Below are 20,843 nucleotides of genomic sequence, written 5' to 3'. Positions count from 1 at the left end.
TGTTGATTATAATTTAAACAGGTCTGATATATTCAATTGATTCTTTACTTGATAATCCATCAATATTATATTTTAGTAGATGTTTTGCCAGTGCCCACTGTTTTTTAGAAGGTTCTAAAGGACTTTTATATTTTTATTTGCTGCCTTTCACACACACATATTTTGGGACTATGCGCAATGTTGTGGTGCTGTCAGCCAATCAGCACAGTCATGATGTCATTTTCCTACAGATGCTTATTTACATGTCATTATGGCTTTGGTGATTGACTCTAAACTGTGATTTTTAATCAGCTCCTGTGATTAAAGATGGCAGATATTAAATTGTGTACTTTCAGGAAATTTGCTCCAGTCAACCAACTGCATTGAGAAAGTTCTGATAGTAAATATATAAAAGACCTGCTTGGTGAGGGTGAATTTAAGAATAAACTATAATGTGAAACCCTTGAAATAGAGCATTGCACAGATTCTCATTAATTTTCTTTCCTGTTACATTTTACTCTTGAACCTGCAATTTCAGTAAATTAGGTTAATATTTGCAAAACATAACATAATAATCTCATTATTTTCCTTGTTCAATTTACCCTTTTTAACTTTAATGGGAGATTGTGTTATTAATTACGCAAATATAAAAAAGAACACAATGTATGTCATCCTGCGAAAGGTGTTCCACTGATCCCCTTTCCTTCAGGATATAACCTAAAATAATCCAGGTAAATTGATAAATTTCCACAGAAGACCTCTGCCAATCACAGGATATTAATAATGCATTATTAATACACATCATGAATTAATATTTCATATTTTCCAAGAATACATCCTCACTTTTATTAAAATGGGGTGGGGGGGGAATGATATACCTCTTCCTCTAGGCAAAATTTGGAGAGATAGATAGAGGTAAAAAATTGAAGTGAGAGAGTAGAAATAGATACAGAAGGGAAAGAAGAGTAAAAATAAGGCAGGAGTGAGAAAAGTAAAGGGGCTGGTAAACAAGGTGTGAGAAAAGAAAAGTAACAAAGAGAGGACAAACTGAGAGTGAAAAGAGGGAAAGCAGAAAAACCAGACAACATTGGTCCTGCTAATTCTCCAAGGTTTATGATGAAAAAAAGGGCAAAAGTGAAGGACGAGCCAGAGAGGGTGGCAGAGAGAGCAAACAGATGTACAGTAGCAGAAGGGGAGAGCTCAAACTGTAGAGGACAGAACTCCACCTTGCCTGTCTCCATCCATATAAATGATGGATCGCTCGGCTGGGCAGACAGACTGATAGAGCATTCTCTTTCACTCACATCCTCGGTAATGGAAAGGAGTGTGTGTGAGCATAAGAAGAAGCTGCTGGATCAAGAATGTATGTGTGTCAAGAGGCTCCCAGGCTAAATTGCTCACCGGGAACAGTAGGAGACAAGGAGAGCAAGATGCGGTTCAGGTGTCAGACTCTGTTCTGCACACACTGCTGTGATTATGAACCTCATCAGCGTTACAAAACTCACCAGGCCTGGAAAACATGATACGTTTAACTGTGGTAGATCTGGAAGAAGCAAGAAACCAAAGCTGTACTGTACTGTCCAGTGCCCAAACGAAACGAAGTAACAAATTCACCAAAAAAACAAAACAAAACAAAACAAAAAAGATTTTATCCTGATGTGATCCGCTTGAAGCAGAATCCACATGTTCAAAGCTGGTGCTCATCTGACTTTGGCAAATAAAGGACAAAGCACAAATCCGTTTTGCCGTGTTTCTCTATTAACAGTGAACCAGTGGCTTTAATTGCTTTAGAAACGATGATGTTACCAGCTCCTTGTTGAGAAAGATAATGTAGCTTTTCGGCGATTAAGCTTGATAAAATTGCAGGGCAGCGCTAAAAAGAGTGTGTTGATTTGTGCAATGATAACCTACCTGCAATGTTAAGATGATATGGTAACACTACAATAGGGAACACTTATTCACTATTAACTATGACTTTTCCCTCAATAAATTCCTAATGTGCTGCTTATTAATAGTTAGTAAGGTAATTGTTAAGTTTAGGTATTGGGTAGGATTAGGGATTGTAGAATAAGGTCATGTAGAATAAGGCATTAATATGTTTTTTAATTACTACTCATAAATGGATAATATTCTAGTAATATAATAAGCAACTAGTTAAGAGACCCTAAAATAAAGTGTTACCTATGATTTTAATATATTAGAATGAGTATATTACAATATAAATTTATTAGAATGAGTACATTATTATTTATGGGCTTGAATACAAGATGCAAACAATCAGAATATTGTAACTGTGGGGAGTGCACAATGTAAACATGAAACATATGCCATTATCTATTGGCTACTGTGGTACAGTTATGGAGGCCCTTCATAATGCAGAGGTCAAGTGCCTGTCCTGCCAATAGTTAGCAACAGCCCTATAGTATGCAGTGTTTAATAAACAACTGTTTTACTAAATTCTTCTGAGGTGAAATTCAGTGCAGTCCTGTATCGTGATATGCATCATATCACGGCCTCTGTATCGTGACACATATCGTATTGTGACTTTGCTGGTGATACACAGCCCTAATATTTTCTTCATAGAAATTGTTTTTAGAACTACTTGATAATAACAAAAATTTAAAAAAAAACTATCGGTCAGATGACAGAATGCATGTAGTATTGGTCATTAGAAATTTGCATATAAACTATGATACCTTAGGCTTTATGAATAATGAACGATTTTGTTTTTTTACTTACTGACCATTAAAAAAAAGTAAAAGGTCATTGGATAAGAAAAGGGTGTGAAAAGCTAGAATGTCCTTATTTTGAAAACCACAATATGATCACAACATTACTTTATAGCAGTTAGGACTGTGGCTTTGCATACACATTAATGCACCATATATTTTGCAGGTGCAACAACATTAAGCATGTTCTAATTCTAAACATGGTTGCTACTACTCATGAATCTCTGCTGACTCCTTTAGTCCCCACAAACAAAGTCAGTGTGATCTAACAAACACACATTTCTCAGGCAATCCCACAGTCGACAAGCCCGCACCAGCTGGGGAGACTGTTGGCTCACATTTATCTGATAAATACTCATGGCAACAATTAGCACAGTCCCATGTGTACTCTGATACAAGCCCTCAATCACATTAAAATCTGTTAGAATTATATTAGCGGCTTGCGCAAATTATACGGAAGATGTTTTGTACTACATGTGGTAATGGTAAGCCCAAAAAGGGAATCACAAATACACACAACACACACACACACACAATTATGGCAATGGCAATTATGTCAAATCATTATGCATTTAGCAGATGCTATTATCCAAAGCAAACTTTAGAAAGAACACTGCAGGAACAAAGCAATATGTTAAAGAGCCAATAATATTGGTAATATACAATGCCAGGTTTGTAAGATATCAATTCTAAAATCTAAATCTAAAAATGTGGAAAAGCATAAAGTTTTCTGTTGTGGTAGGTTTAAGGGTTGGGTCTGGGTAAGGGGAAAGAGAAAGTAGTTTGTACAGTATAAGAAACACTAAGCCTATGGAATGTCCTCATACAACATCGAAACCCACCATGTGGTGTTATATGCATTGGTTTAGAGTTGTGTGAGTGGTTAAGTGAGTGTATAATTGTAGAAAGTGTCTTGAGGTGGGGAGGTGCTGTTCCAGTAGCAGTCCTGGAAATCCAGCATCTCAACCTTAAATTTGATTCTGGCCTTAACTGGGAGCCAGTGGAGTGAGATCAAGATGAGTGTGACGTGGGTTCTCTTTGGCTGATTGAAGACCAGATGTGCTGCTGCATTCTGGATCATTTGCTGAGTCTTAGTGGGACCCGCCCACTGGCTGGATGGCCTCGCCAGCCAGTAGAAAATTGCTGTAGTCCAGTCTGGAAATGACAAAAGCTTGGACAAGGAGCTGCACTGCTTACTCTAGCAGAAAGAGTCTGATTTTCCTGATGTTGTAAAGTGCTAACCTACACAACCGGGTCATGTAAATGTGGGTGGAAATGCTCAGTTGGTCGACAAACATTATCCCCAGGTTCCTTGCTGTCCTATTGTCTCTGTCTGCAAAGCTGAGCGTAGATGATGCTTTCTTCTTTTAAACCAGGCATCCCAGGAGGCACACCAATAATACGATTTTCAAACTCTTCTAATCAAACACATGAGATTCAACTAATCTGGGGTGTGTTTCCTAAAAGCATCGTTAGTTGCTCAACTGTGGTTACAAGTTCAGTTGAACTCTGTTGGTAACGACAGAACTTGTGACTAGTTGCTTTTGGGAAATACACTCCAGCTTATAACTACAAAATCTAAAATCTAAAACAAAAAAATCACAAAAGAGCGACCTACTGTTGAAGTGCCTACAGGTTCAGGGTTGGGAAAACACGGATCTAAGCATAGATGTTAGAAAGTGAAAAGTGAAAGTTGTGACATTTGTCAAGTATGGTGACCATACTCGAAATTGGTGCTCTGCATTTAACCTCCCAAGTGCACACACACAGCAGTGAGAAGTGAACACACCGTGAACACACACCGGAGCAGGAGCAGGGGGCAGCTATATATCCAGCGCCGGGGAGCAAAACCCTGGGGGGTTCAGTGCCTTGCTCAAGGGCACTTCAGCTATGGGTATTGAGGGGTGGAAGAGAGCGCTGTTTATTCACTCCCTCCCACCTACAACTCTGCCAGCACCGAGACCGAAACCTGCAACCTTCTGGTTACAAAGTCCAAATCTCTAACCATTAGGCCACAGCTGCCCCCAAGGCCTGGCAGAGATACGAGTTCATTACAGTGGCCCCGTTTGAAAAAAAAAAAACAGCATCTGCTGGTTAGGTATGTTTTGAAGCATGGCAGCGGGTTTGACCTGGTTTATAAGCTGGTCCTCAGATGGTTATGAGTTTTGTTTTAAGTGTGGTCATGTGCTGGTCCGTAAGCAAACTAGCTACTGCTCAGGACCAGCTTATAACCAGCTCATACTAGCTGCCATGCTTCAAAAACATACATAACCAGCATATGCTGTTTTTTGTTTTTTCAACAGGGGTATCATCAGGATAGATGAAAGAGCTTCACATCAGCTGTGCAGCAGTAGTAGGAGAAGCCATGTGCCTTTGATTGTGTCCAATGAAGCTGTTTAAGTGAAGAACAGCAGAGGATCCCGAGCAGTGAACCTAGAGGAACCAACCCTTGTAGCACAGCACTAGAGCCTATCTGCAATATCTGCTGACTCCTAACCGACTTTCTAAAAGTTATTATATAAGTTGAAAAGATTTGGATTTCATATATTTAAAATAAACATTTAAAAATTCAGAATCAGACTCTAAAAGGGAAATCCTTATTATGGGCTTAACCAGGACTTATATGTATGGAATATTATCATCAAAAAAGGGAAACTTGAAGGCTGTGTCTGTAAATGTCATGACATTTTCAAATTTCATTTTTGGGATTAAAAGGGGTTCTTTAGGGTTCTATATTGTATTATGAATTAAACAGTTATTTAAAAATGCTTCTTCATTATACTGTATTGTTTATCTTTTGCATATATTGAGAGATATAAATATCATATACAGTAGTGTTGTATCACAATGTGTGTAAGATGGACTGCCCTTTTAAAATGCACCTTGTGGCAAATTAGATGTAGTTATTAGGAAAGTCAAAAAGAGGAGAGGACGAAATACAGATAAAAAAATAATTGACACCCCTGGTTGAATAATGTGTGAGAGTGTTGGGTTGGGAAAGGGGGCTGAAATCTACAGTTACCAAGGCAACAGAGTGCCAGTTCTGTTGCCACAAACTGATGAACAAGGTTTGTTTAAGACTCACGTTACTATGTCCTGTTCCTTGTACACCCCATATCAGTAGCATCTCTCTATCTCAACCTCGGAAATTTATAATTGAGCACCCCCTTTAAGGCACAATGTACAACCAGCTGTCAACTGAGTGTATAAACAAAAGCAGACATTTTTTGTAAACAACAACATTCCCCTTCAGACGATTCCACCCCTGTGTGTTTTAAAAGATGGGACTTTTTTACAAGACAGTCTTTTAACATCAAATCCCTCGGGCAACAGCGGCTCCATGCTAACAGTTACACATTGTATCTTTAATAGCATGAAAACAGCATGATGATGCGGCACGTCTCATTCAGCAACTGACAAACTCAGAGCACAGAGAGAAAAACACACAGCACATGTGCAGTGGGCGAGGTCTCCAGGGACCACCTGACAACATCGCTCCATAACAGCAGGTGAGGTGGGAGCGGTGCGGAGACATCCTCAACTTCACCTCTCCCAGCAAAAGATTTATGAAACTCTGTCAGAGCCGCACAACTAATGAGAGAGAAGAATGGGCGAGGAGAGGGAGGGAGGGAGAGAGGGATGAATGGATTGAGAAGGGCTATAGGAATATGCTGAGAATAACTAATAAAGGCATATGGCTTCAGAGAGAGGGTCGACTCTAAAGGCCACTTTGAGGCTTTTGGTCAGGGTGATTTTTAATGATCTGGGGTGCAAGTGAGGTGAATATATCTGCATTAATCTGTTCTTTGTCAAATATGCTTTATCTGTTTTTTAAACACATTTCAATACCCTTTGTAGGGCTCTGTTTTAGTTTTTCCCAAAATCCATTTTATATTTTGCCAGCTTCTGTGTTTACTTTATTATATTATTATTTTATTATTATTATTATTATTATTATTCATTATTATTATTTGTTTTTAATGGTTTAACTAAATTTGTAATCAATCATACATTCATAAAACCTAAAAATTCAAGATTTTTTATTTGTCACATACAGAGTTATATGTAGAACTACATCTGCAGTTAAATGTAAATATGGTTCACTCTAAATAAAAACCTGCCCCATAAGGCTAAACAAAATAATTAAAAAACATTAACTTGAGGTAGTCCCAAGACCTATGACTGCATAACAAAGAGCTGATACCAACAATGCTAGTTCAAGTTCAATTCACAGTTCAAATAACTAGTCAAATGTACAGGTAATGTGCAAAATAAAGAATGTTTTAAAAAATAAATAACAGTAATAGTTGTTATTAGTTACAGTGTTAATAGAGTTCTGTTTTCGTTGTTTTTGTAATTTTAATATAAAAATATGGTCAATCAAATGAATGTATAAGTTTAATTTTTTTTTTAAATCACATGTAATCAAAAGAATTTGAACAATTCCTTTCATTTTTTTCATAAAAAAGTGTTGATTTTTGGAGTTTTAATTAGCATTGACAACAATTGTGATATTCCTTAAAAATAATATTTTAATTAACTCTAATTATTTTTAGGGTTTCTATTATTTTGAGAAATACCTTCTCGTACAATAGTGAACTAACGCACAACATTTTCGGCCATAATTTCTTCAAGGTGTAAAACCAAACTTTTTATTTTGGCGAGTAGCAGTGAAGACTTTTGAGTTTTGTGTGCGAATTTTAACAATAGTTAGTTATATCAAATTAAATGGTGATATGCTGGTGAAGTGAGTCTCAGAGCACCTCTTGACATGAAGTTTGTCAAGAAACATTGTTGATGAACATTGTCCTCATATAGTGAGAAGGCAGAGACTGAAAACACCAAGAGCGCATGTGTAGACTAAACTTCACTGCTATTTCACAAAGAAATTACACGTGGAATAGGCAGACTTTCATATTCCAAGCAGTCCTATACTTAATCCATATCACAGTTTGATTAAGTGAATAACCGTGCTTTTGATTAATTTATCCAAATTTTGCCCAATTACGTTACACAGTAAATTCCATTTTAATTAATGGATTCCACAGTTCAGTCTGTGTTTTTAGCATCGTGTAAATCATAGTGCCCTATTTTTATCACTGAACTTCATAGGGCAATGGAGTGAATGATACATACTGATATTATTAGAATTGTTTAAATCCACAAATTGCTTTTCTGAAAAGTTTCACAGGACAAATGCAAATCTCCAATATAAAAATATTCCAGGATGTCATTTCAACTTAATTCCAGTGAGTTCACAGGCAATGCCCTGAAGAAGTTCTCCTCCAAAAAGCTGAGGATAATTTCAGCCTCAGGGGCGCATCAACCTCAGCGCTGCAAGAAAAATTCAGAGGCCCCACTCACACCCAAAAATAAACAGGTAAATATGAACAAGCCTGCGGCATGTGTGGGAAATTATGCAAATTTCATTTCCACTGAGGTGAATCTTGACTTGAGCTTTACTGATCGTGGAAGTAAAAATATCACAGTAGCGACTGGCTTTCAACAGAGAGAATATATCTCCAAACAGCTGAGAGGTATATAAAATTGTGACAGACATGTAAGTAATGTCTAAAATTGGTGATGGTTGGTAATGGGAGTTACAAAGCTGGGTGAGGAGCTGCACACTTTTGGCAACCATTTGCTGCTTTGCTGCAAATTTGCAACAAAACAACCACAAGTTTGCCACAAAATCAACCAGTCATATTTGTCCTATTTTTGCACGTTTGAAGGAGTTTCTAAAGTATATTCCAAAAAGCAACTGTGAAAGTAAATCATTTTAGGTTTTAAATATTTTATTATGCATCTTTTTAAAGAATTAATAGATTTCATCAGGCATGCAAGGAGGAGAGGATCTAAAGATGTACAGTTTATGAGGGCACACTATGTGGCATAATTAAAAAATATGAAGCAGCTGCAGTGGTGGGTTATTGATTCACATCCAATATAGACAGATGAGCTGGAGAGGATATGTATGCTCACAGAAGGGACACATATCAACATGAATTTGCCTGATTCCATCTTTAAAACATATTCCCATAAACATTTAAACACACATTCCATATAGCCCTTTAGGGATTAGGATAGAACAGCCTCTCTAAGAAGACTGCATGAAATTAAAACTTATGATTCATATGAAACAGTTTTTTTAATAGGGTTGGTGTACATCACCCTTAGCAAAAGAAATGTATTGTTTTAATTTTATTTAAAAGCATGATGCATTTGAAACAGGCAGCATGAAGCCAAAACTCATCCCCATTTCAAACCGCTTTGTCTCTCGAACGGTGGCATTTTGAAAGACATTCATCAACTGTTTTCATGTCAACGCTAATATAACATAGTGTATTCATCAGTCAATTAATATTTGCTATATTAACCTGAGCTATAGCACAACAGATGTTTGGCTGGCATGATCCTTTTAGGATGCTGGAAGATGCTGTATTCTAAACTGTCGGCTACAGAAAACATATCTTTTTTTCCACTGATGGGGCCTTTCAAAAGTAACTACCGTTGGTGAATAAATTGTTTTGAAAACAAATTAACTGTATCAAAGAATTGTATTACAGATTTACAATAAATGCATAAATTTAATGTGATGCATATAAGAAAAGGAAAAGACTTCTGCACTCAAAATTAATTAATTAATCAAAAAAAAAAAATATTGGCGCTTTTTTAGATTAAACTTTAGCAAAACTATTAGCATTCTATTTGATTTTAATCATATTTAAGCAAATATATAAAAACAGCAGAGGGCCCTAACACAGATCCTTGCAGCACTTCATATTTTACCACTGTAAGGTTAGATACTTCGTATCCTAATATATACAGTGACAAATAGTAAGTGTAGCGACAGGTAGGATCTAAACAACCCCAATCCCTGAAAGGCCAACGCCCTGCAGAGTTTAAGTTCCAACTCTGATCCAACACATATACCATGTAGTTTGCAAAACAGGCCTAAAGGACTTCATTAGCGGAAACTAAAACTCTGCAGGGCTGTAGCCCACCAGGAAAACTCGTGTTTTGCACCCCTGATCTAAACCTCTTAACTGCTTGTTCCTGAAGACTAATGTTATTCGGTAATCTATCCTATCATCCTGTCATGATCTATGATGTCAAGCACTGCACTAAAATCGATCTAAGCAACTGAATAACAGCCTTAGGGCATCAGGTGCTAGATAAGCAAGTCATTTGTAAGTTTTAACACAAGAGCCAGTTTTTAGACGATTTTTAGCCACAAATCTAATATATGAAACATAAATCATATATAGCATACTTTCAGGGAGTCCTGCACCATCTAGGCATCTGTCATTGAGACGAACATGAAAAATGCTACTGGATGGTTGAGGTTTACAAGACTCAAACTGTGAGCTGCCATCATCACCGAGCACTTTCCTTTATAGAAAGTTGAATTCTCCTACAGGACCCAACTCTAACATGAAAGACGATTCAAGGGACTTTCTTTGCCAAAGAAGGGGATACATGTAGGTTCTACATTTCAAAATAGACAGTGACGATCAGAGCCCTTTGCGTGTGAATCAAACATCATCCTCTGAGACGCTTCAGTATTTTTAGTATTTTTCTGCAGGAGGTCCGCTGCACCAGTGCTCCATGTCTGACTGAGAGAACACCAATAACACATATATTCCCTGTGAGTGCTTGTGCGTTTACGTTGAAAGGGAAATGGTGCATTTCTCTTCAGGAGAACAGCGAAGACATCCCTGCAGCGACACTCACTCCCGCGGGAAACCAGAAGGAAGGGAGGGAGGGATAAAGAAAGAGGAGGGTGGGATTTTCTTTTTTAATGATACTGTGTGTGTATATATGTTGGCAAAAGTTAGGATCAGTGTGGTCCAAAGACATTGTTTATCCAAAGAGTTGGATCTCCAATTACCATTTCAACAGTATAAAATACAGTCCCACGGTAAATACATCCTCCACTTAAGAAATCAAACAAACAATAACATTGATGAAACAAACAACCAGTAGGCAGTAACACTGACCCGATCTAAACCAATGGAACCAAAAAACCCAACAGTATGTCAGTGAATTGGTTTTGATGGGCTCTGCACTGGGTGAGGTTGATTTGCATGAAATGAAAGTTGCACCTGCAGATACACATGTGCTTTTACAATATGAAAGCACTAATGAGACACAAAAGGAACGGGGAACAGCAGAGAGACACAAACGAGAGATGAACAGAAGCTTGACCAGGACACGGGGTTGTGGAGAACTCTACTGGAGGTCTGAGACTAGACAAGCTCAGGTGGCTTAGATTTAGTTCATATAAGATGCTGTGAACTAATGATGTGGCTTGGTAGGTTTGCTCTGTTAGATGGGCAGCTGGAAACTGACATCAACCTGGGCCTCTTTGGCCAGCGATACAATTTCAGAAAGCTTTTACACCCTAGAGAAAAAAGATCGAGAAAGGTATGGTAAATATTTTCAGAGTTGACCTTTAACTGTCCTAAATTTTAATAGTAAAAATGCAAAAGTGATGATTGTTTGTTTTAAAAAAAAAAAAAAAAACTTCTGTACATAACAAATACAGTATGTTCTCCATGGCTACTGTGATCATACAGTGGTTCCGCATTCAGGGGAGGAAAGACAAAATTGATTGTAGCTGGAAATCTGCTTTGTATAGTCAATTTTGTATAATAATGAGATGTGATTGATTCTATTTGACAGCAACATTTGCTTTCATTTTTTTTCCTTTTGTACACTTTCGCCTTTTTAATCCAACACAGGTGCACACTTTGTTACCGTTATTTATTGGATTAGGTGGCATGAATTAACAATGAACAGCATTTTTTTTTTTATACACACCATTTTTAATCTAGATTAATTTATTCATAATTTATTTGCTGATTTGTTTATTCATAATACATTAATGCATGTATTCTGCATTTTTATATTTATAACTTGAAATATTAATATATGCAGAAATCAATATTATAAAAAGCTGTAAAAGTATTTTTCATTGTTAGCTCATAAAAACTTAATGAATTAACTACTATTAATGAATTGAACCTTGTTGTGAAGTGTTTGTAAAAAACATTTTTCTTATTCTCCAAAAAAAGCAAAAAAAAAAAGATGTGTAAAACGCTGCCATTTTAAAACATTAATGGCAGGTAGGTACAGTTATGGGAAGTTTTGTCATGATCCATCTCTCGAGAAAGTGATAGCAGTTTGGAACAACTGAGGGGGTACTAAACGATGACAGATTTTTAATTTTTTGGGGTGAACAACTCCTTTAAAAACCTCCTATTTTCTTTGGGACTATCAATTTGACTACTGAACGATGATGGGGGCAGATTCATCTCGTCCACTTCCCACCCCATGTCAGTTTCAATTGCCCCATATGCATACAGAAAATAAGAGAAACGCACCATTTTGGCCGCCTCGTCCAGATCATCACAGGGACAAGGCCCGTCTTCAGAGGGATGGCAAGCGATCAGAAGCCTTGGGCATCGTCCACAAGCCGCGTCTTGTTCCTGGAGATCAGACAAGCATGATGAGAGTGAGATGAAGGACAGAAAACATGAGCCGCCACCTGCACAAATATCCCTTTTCCAGACACCTTTTTCTTTTTGTCACGCTTCTGTCAATGTTTCCTCTCTCCCAGACATTCCAGGTCTTCTTGGGGGGGATTTGTGCCTACCTTTATTGATACAGACAGTACAGTGTTCTCACAGGTTTTTGACTAATGAATTTCCAGGACTGTTTCCGATGACCTTCCTAGTCCTCGGCACTTACCTGGATAAGGGTTTTCAAATTGCAAGCAAGTTGTACTTTATACAATTAGCAACATCTAACCGATGACATGATTTTAAAATAGTGTGTAATGTAAGAAAAATCTATATTTAACTATATAATTTTATTTACATTGAATACACTACTGATAAGCCTTTGTGTCCTGTTCAAGTGCTTGTTCTTTTGCGGTATAACTGATAATATGATTCAATTTTTCAGATCTCAGCACCTTTTTTAAATAAAGCATGGGAAACTGAAAATATTTCAAACTAAACCTTTACCTCTCCATTAATCAAAGTCAACCACCCCCGCCCCATTAATCACAATCATAGTATTTAAGTTCGGTCTCTCCTCATCACTTGTAACCGCACTACGATTGGTGATTTTCAGTTCTAAGTCAAGTGACAGCCATTATATTGCCCCTGTGCGATGACCTCACACCGCGCTGGATGCCACCAAAGATGTTCACCAAAATAGCTGGACCTGTTACAGAGAACACAGAAAAACACTGACATACTTTCTGGCATAAGAGATGTGATAAAAGAGCGGCAAAAACACCTAGAACAAGAGCCAATGGTACAATTCCCATGATCATGATATTACCTTTTTATCAGAGGCTTGATGAGCTTGAAGGCCTCCGTCACCTGCTGTGCAGTGGCTCCGCACTCCAACATCCAGGAAGTTAGCAGGTGTTCCACCATGTCAGTTTAATTATGTCCATGGTGGCCATAGCGAGGGTCCAGCCCCAATTGACTAAACACAGGTGACATCAAATGTATAGTTTTACACATACACAATTCAAACGGTCCTACTTTATATTGTGTCCCTACACTGTGTAACTTACAAAAGTAAAACTACATGTGGTACATAGTGGGTCCTAGATGTAACCACAGTGTAAGTACACATTGAGGAGTTGGTTCTTCGAGTTGGAGGAGTTGGTGCGCCACTGTTATACCAGTGTACTTACATGGTTAACTCCCAGGAAACTGTCCACTTAATATAAAGTGTAACATTCTGGACACCAACCACAATTTATATGTAAAGCCTAACTTACTGTCTGCTGCTGTGTAACATCAGAGTAATTACACGGTAAATCTTAATATAATGTTGTAACACTTTCTTTACCAAAGAGTGCTGTTAGTCCCGTTACACATTTGTACACATTGTCATTACCAAAAAGTGATGTTACCAATGTCCTGTTACACATTTGTACTTACACATACCATTCAGTGGGTTGTTTACATGGGTGTAGTTACAACAAACATTAGAGCTGTAGATACTATGTACCAATGTCTACCCTTACACTTTGGTTACATACTACATACCAACAACTAGATACTATGTAAGTACACAGGTATTAGGGACACAATATAAAGTGGGACCATGCCAAAAATCATGAAGATATTTTGTAAATATCCAACCGTCAAATATAGGTCAAAACTTAATTTTGATTGGTAATATGCATTGTTCTAAGAATTCATTTGGACAACTTCAAAGGCGATTTTCTTAGTATTTAGATTTTTTTTTGCACCCTCAGATTCCAGATATGCAAATTGGTTATATCTTGGTAAATATTGTCCAATCCTAACAGAACCATCACATCAATGGAAAGCTTATTATATTCAGCTTTCAGATGATTTTTATGAAAAAAATTGAGGGTGCTGTGATAATGTTTCTCAAATGTGGATGGTTGTGGGGTTTTTGTACTGACCCAGGACAAGCCAATAGTGCCGTCTAGGCCGATGTAGTTTGAGTACTGGCGGTTTGGCGCTTGTCCTGTGCTCTGATGTCCTCCTGGGTCCAGTCTCGCATGTCGAACACTTTCTTCTGTTTCTAAGGCAGCGTTTTTGGGTCCAAAGGTTGATCTCTAGCGTCCATCGCCACATCACTTGCTACCAGCACACCAAGACAACATCTAGGAATGCCACGCAAAACTATGGGCCTGTTCTGGATTACCAAAGGTTCACAGTCATTTGAAAAAACTGACATGGGCAATTGGTTTTTCTTGCACTACAACACTGTTCCCCAAGCGATAGTTCGACGCACGCCAAAAATGAAACATTTGATGTCTCTATCTGACTTACCCCCACAGGGCATCCAAGATGTAGGTGAACTTTGTTTTCTTCAGTAGACCCGCACAAATTGCAGGCGGACGGCAATGACTGGAGCTAAAAATCCAGAAATATGTGGTATAACTTGAAAGAAACAAAGTCCGTACCTCTGTGATTGCCCTGAGGGGGTAAGCAAGATAAGAATCAACATTGTTCATCATTTTGGGTGACCTATCCCTTTCAAAGCCATCGCAGAGGCGGCGCAATTCACACTAAATTGAACCAAAACACATCTGATAAGCAGAAAACAATCCCATGACAAGAATCCAAAAAATCCCTAATGGCAATATTAATTGTGCAGCCCTAGGGGCCTAGGTTGTTAAATGTGTTTAACATAATGTATCTAAAGTGTAAGTGTTGCTTTTAGGGTACCAATGCCAGATGGAATCCTCCACAGAGGGGGTGTGATATCCACCATAGATGCATCAACTTGATGACACATCATAAAGTTGTTCAACAGATGTTTTCTGCAGCTTCTATTGATCACTGCAGGGGGAGGGAAACCCATCTTCTATGCCACTGGAGGAGAGAGAAAACCAAAAAAAAACGAAATAAAAAACATTTTTCATGCAGGGGTCAATGTGGGAAACTGTCTTAACAGTAATACTCTGCACCTCACCTTAATTAGCCTGATTCCATCTGGTCCAGGTCCAAATGAAGTATGGATATCAATAGGTTCTTTCACACCATAGCTACTTCCAGGATTCCTTCTGCAGCCCACATTCCTCAAATGTTCACGCCACCCCATGAGAAAAACCTGCCACTCAGCCACCAGGGCCCTGTAGGGGGGGGAGTAGATAGCGAGTCATATCATTTTAAGGCCATGTTGCCACCAGACCAGTTTATTTTTTTTTTTTTTTGTTGTTGACCACGTGCAGACCTTTCAGACGACAACAGTTTAAAAGTAGGCCCTACTATGCGCGCATTCTGCTTACTTGCAAGCACAAAGTGGTGATGTCGATTTTTGAATGCTTTGTAAAAAGGACTTTGTACTTGAAGTGCACATCCTGCCAGAAGCAGTTTCATAGATAAAACCAAGCAGCAATGGCCCAGTCCATGAACCTCTCACCTGGAAGGACCTCTCCATGGTGATGGCAAATAATACTCTCTGCGTGGGTATCTGACGCGTCGCAGAATAAACACCTGGGTTACAGATCCGCCCTGCCTCTCCTGTCTGCTTACGTGAACAGATTCTTGCCAATCATTCTTTAGAGAGGAGTATCTCTCTGCTTCCTTCTGGCATGCCGACACAAAGCGAGTGAGAAGACACACCCCAGGGGAAAATTGACAAACAGTATAAAGTGCAATGAACAATAAACATAGAGGCACAAACACTCACGAGGTGTAGTGGTGTAAACGAGTTCTGACACCGCTCTTTCGCAATCTCCTCCCTCCAAAACGTGCCTTTTGCCCTCGGACACCCCGCCAAACACTTGGGCTTTCAACCACCAGGTCTTTAGAGCCTGAAAAAAGAAGGAAGAGATAAACAAGAAAGAGGAAAAACCTTGAATAATGCCAACCAAACAGACACAGAAGTACACAAAAACACACTGGACCTTGCTCAAAACAGAACAAATACCACGTAAAATTATGACAGAGATTGAAAAATTCACTACAGAGCTTGCTGCGTCCTTCAACCGAGTGAAGTCACACTGTAATTAGCTCTACAGTCTCGTAAAACCTAACACAGGCACGCGTCGTCATTAAACTCAGATGTTTTCCCGCCTGTTTAGTAAAAACAATATAAAGTTGGAGTTTTATACAATTTCAACTGGGAGGGTTAGGCTAACTTTTCCAATAAACAGACAGGAAGAACTATGCATTTCATTAACCACAAAAATGGTATTAATTAAAAATGTCTTATTATTTACTCACCCTCATTTTGTTTCCAAACCCCATAAGACCCATCCTAACAAGGAAATATTAAGCAAAATGATCATGCTGTCCCCTTTTTTTTATGCTTAATGGTCTTGATATTTGACCTGTTCTTACGAACGGGATACTACAGTTGTTACAATGTTTAAGGCAGTGTTTTTTTTTTAAATGAAGAATGAAGATCCAGCATGTATTGCATTTACCATTTATCAAATGTGCCCTAAATACGAATGGATATATGTTACAAAAGCTTTCTATTTTGAACATGAAATGCTGATCTTCCTTGAACTTTATATTCATCAATAAATCCTAAAAATTCTGTCTATTATGGCTGAAGAAAAAACAAACAAAACAAAAAAAACAATACTAAGCAGCAGCACAACTGTCTTTCAACATTGGAGATAATAAGCAGAACCTATTTCTCTAAGCACCAAATCGTCATAATACTAGAATCATATTCCAAGAGTGTGATCATTGTGGAACTGACTTGAAAAGTGGGAATAATGACTGCTAAAAAATTCACGCACTTTGACATCACCAGAAATTAAGATTACATTAAAAATATCAATGTAAAAATTCACTAAAGTTATTTTAAGTGTGCAATAATATGTTTGAGCAATATTACGTGGTTTGTTTTCTCTTTTTTAATTAGTTCCCTGGTTGCTGTAAATGTATGGAAAACAGCAGCTATGAATGTTTGATGGAACCTCCACCAGACACATCAGTCACAGAAGGTTTAGACCATCAAGAGGCTCTTTTTTTCTTTTCTCTGTGAGTAAACTCACTGACAGAATTTTCAGGCTTTTGGAACGATGATGGTACGGATTACATTACCTTAAAGTTTGTTTCTTAAGTTGTTGGACCATTGTTGGAAGCACTAAAAAAGGGGAAGTGCCCCACACCAGAATGCTATTAAACACATGTATATGAGCATTGTGAAAACTGTAAAACATTGTTACGTCCAACTTTGGCCATGTTGCAATTTTGCAAATAAGAACACTCCTACTTTTTGAACCCTGAAATTGTATAGTTTAGTGCATTTACCAGAAATTAAATGCACAGCAAATGATTTAGACTATTCATTTGGAAAACAGTAAGTTAAAGGACACACCAAGTCCCTTATGCTTGTGACACACAACACCCTCCCCTAATTGATACAGCACTGCCTCGTCCATCCACGGGGTCCCCCGTGCTGGTGCTGCCTACATGCTGACAAGTTAGAATTAAAAATTTAGGGCAAGCCACAATATACAGAGGGGTGCAGATCTCTATGTTAGGACCTGCAGCCGTGTGTGAGAGACAGCACAACAGCTGAAACACAACACACACAGTGAATTCAAGACCCCTACAATAGGGTGAATCTGGCTAGAGTACTGTTCAAAACATTGTGTAACTGCTGACCTGCGTTAATAACCATTGCCAGTGGGCAATTCCCTAAATATATTATACGCTGTGTTGAAATACTACTCAAGATCACTCCAATGTGAAAAATATGTAACAGTGGAAAATACAAATGAGTCGGTTTGCATATGTTATGGAACAGTCATGCAGCCTGCATCACTTTGAGAATATTGTCGCCTTTCCTCAATTAGTGCCCAGCATATGTTCTTACCGATCTGCTTCGCAAACAGCATAAGCCTCATTCAGGCGAGCTGGCCACCAAAAAATCGGCGGGCACAGAGATGCCCGCTTCCTTCAGCAGCCCGATGCTCATGTATTCATGCAGGGAAAGGTTCCTCTGCTGCTCCAATGACAGCATTGGAGACGGCTGCTTCCCATGATTACCAAATAGACCCGATGTCCCACCAAGCACCTGGTAATCGAAATAGTTAAGAGAGAAAAATACAGTACTATAAATCCAACACAAATTCTGGCAAATGAGACGGAAGACAAGTGATAATGTTGCTACAAAGACATGGTCACCCGATTTACACTGCAAATCAGCTAACTTTTGTAAATTGTTAAATGGAATTCGCAACCAGAAAACATAAAACAAAGCAAAGTCTCAGCTTTGCAAGGAAAAGGATTTTCCCTTTCCCGTTGCTCAACAGATTAATACTTAACTACCTTTCGTAGAGTCTTTCAATAATATGTGGGATATTAGGAATATGTGGAATCATTGTGTCTATGAAAAGAACTGTCTTGTACCAGCAATATAAAGAGATTAACAGATGAAATAATGTCTAATATTTTGCTGTATCCAGAGTACACTCAATATAAGGAATAGCAGAGCAACTGGGTGTCTTACTCAAGGGTACAACCTTCTAATGACCAAACATAAAACATTTTGATATTAAAATTATGATTCAGGAAGGTTTACAGTAAAGGATAATATAATTTGTTCATTTAAAAAAGGCATATTTGCAGTTTGAAGAGTTGCAGTGGTTTAAGAGTTAATTTTATTAACCAGCGGCACTAGGAATTGAATAGAAACGCTGAAGTGAAAAAAAAAACAGACTGGCCCTCTATCCATGTAACTTAGGTCAAAGTTAACTCGAAAAACCCCAGATTGACATGGTACAGTGTGTAGGATAACCCGCATAAACAAACAAACACGTTAACCTCCCAGATGGAATTTAACTTAAATCTGCCCTAACTCCAAAAGAGCATCCGCTCAATAGAAAATGAATAGGTTTGCCATTAAGCATTAGTAATAATGACAGGCAGCTAGCCTGAAGGCCAATGTCAAAGTAGAATCGCCCACTTGGTGTCACTAAAAAGTGGTCCAAAAAAGCAAGCAACTTCACAAACAAGACAGTTACGCAATATAGTTATCTGATGTGCGTACGCAAAACTGACCTTAGCTGCCGAGCTAAAAGTCGTTCCTGGAGCTGGAATTCCGAAAGTCAGCGGACAACCGGCCACAGATCAGGGAACGTTCCGCCATGTTGCTCTGTGCACAAGCAGCGCAGCCACAAAAACAAATGGACTGCACGCGCCTGCGTCAGGACGTACGGGTCGATTGCGCAGCTCCAGTTGAGAATCGCAACTTGCTATTTTCTTCCGCGGTGACACCAAAGGCTACTGTTCAAATCAATTCACGTGTTACTTTAACAAAGATTGCTTTCTTTGGGGGAATTATGATGATTTAATACCATTTGTGCGTCTCTTAGTGCACAAGCTTCAAACCAGATCGTGAAAAGATTATGCTTATCTGTTAGGAGATTCATCTACCAAATAAGATATAGGTAGTTTAGACTATGATGTGATTTCCAGTAAAGTGTTGCTTCATTATGCTCATGCGGATCCCCAGCATTGCACATGTCCTTTACTCCTTCTCATAGTGGCGGGGGTTTTGATTCACTCCAGTGACTCGGAGTAGTCTTTTCAATTCTACTCACCAACAAAGGAGTCACTTTCATACTGACGCCAGTAGATGGCAGCAAGTGAGAGTGTGTTTTTGTGCATTGTGACACGTTATTGAATCATGCACCTATCATTCTAAAATGGATTAAGTGTTTAAGCCACAATTAATCACAATTAAGCAGATCTATTAATATTTTCTCCACCTTGTCAAGTTCTAGGTATGACTTGGACATGCGATAACAAAAAGTGGTAGTTTCTACAGTGTAGCTTACGTCATTTGAATTGTGCATAGAAGACATCAGTTTTTTTTGTTTTTTTTTCAAAATAATGTTTCCTCCACCTTTTCTCACAATAGCTCAATGCCTTATGTTAAAACTATTAAAAAATGCACCATTTTACTCTGTAAAATACAAAAAAACGAGGTGATTTTATTATTCCTATTTTTTATTGAAAAGGTTAAACATTAAGTTAGATGGTACTCCAGGTAAATACTTTAGGTCATAGGGATTTACAGCGGACATAAAATTTGGACTACTGCATATATAACTGTTTATCTGTTTTAACACAGTTACATACAATGTCTGAGGCCGTTCAACATGGAAAAACCCATCCTCCAACCGTCCTGGAAGTTGGGACTTGGGGTTCTTGTGACAGACTCCTTCCTATCCAGGATGTGTCCTGTTAGGGAAAAAGAAAAACCACCGTTGGGGAAAGGCACGTACCAGTTACCAGGAGGTCACATGAATTCGGGTGATGATTTACTGTCACAAAAATGGCTGATCATATCAGTGTGGTCTTTTTCTAATGTATCAAATTCTCTCTTAATTCCTGCTATTAGTTAACTTTTCTTATGCCCTGGTTGCACATTAATACACATGGGCCATGCATGTAAATTAATTTAAATTTTTAGAGAAACTTGGGAGGAATGGTGCCCAGAGACGAGGTCATGGAGGAAGCTGGGGTTCGTCCGACTGAACTGAATCGAACCTCGCTTTGGATCTGGTCGTCAACTCCATCAGGACTGGAAGAAAACTACCATTATATCACAATCTTCATGCAGGGAGAATTGGAAACACAGGTCTTTCTCAGCTGA

At 38.4% G+C, this 20,843-nt stretch overlaps 1 pseudogene; it reads right to left on the bottom strand.

The window, feature by feature from the left end:
- Positions 1-12,850: 12,850 nt before the first annotated feature.
- Positions 12,851-19,331, bottom strand: LOC122144252 (annotated as a pseudogene).
- Positions 19,332-20,843: the final 1,512 nt, after the last annotated feature.

The sequence above is a fragment of the Cyprinus carpio genome, unplaced genomic scaffold (genome assembly GCF_018340385.1).
Source record: "Cyprinus carpio isolate SPL01 unplaced genomic scaffold, ASM1834038v1 S000006625, whole genome shotgun sequence".
NCBI classification, from domain to species: domain Eukaryota; kingdom Metazoa; phylum Chordata; class Actinopteri; order Cypriniformes; family Cyprinidae; genus Cyprinus; species Cyprinus carpio.
The sequence above is the reverse complement of the archived record's forward strand: the minus strand, read 5'-3'. Positions and strand labels throughout refer to the sequence as shown.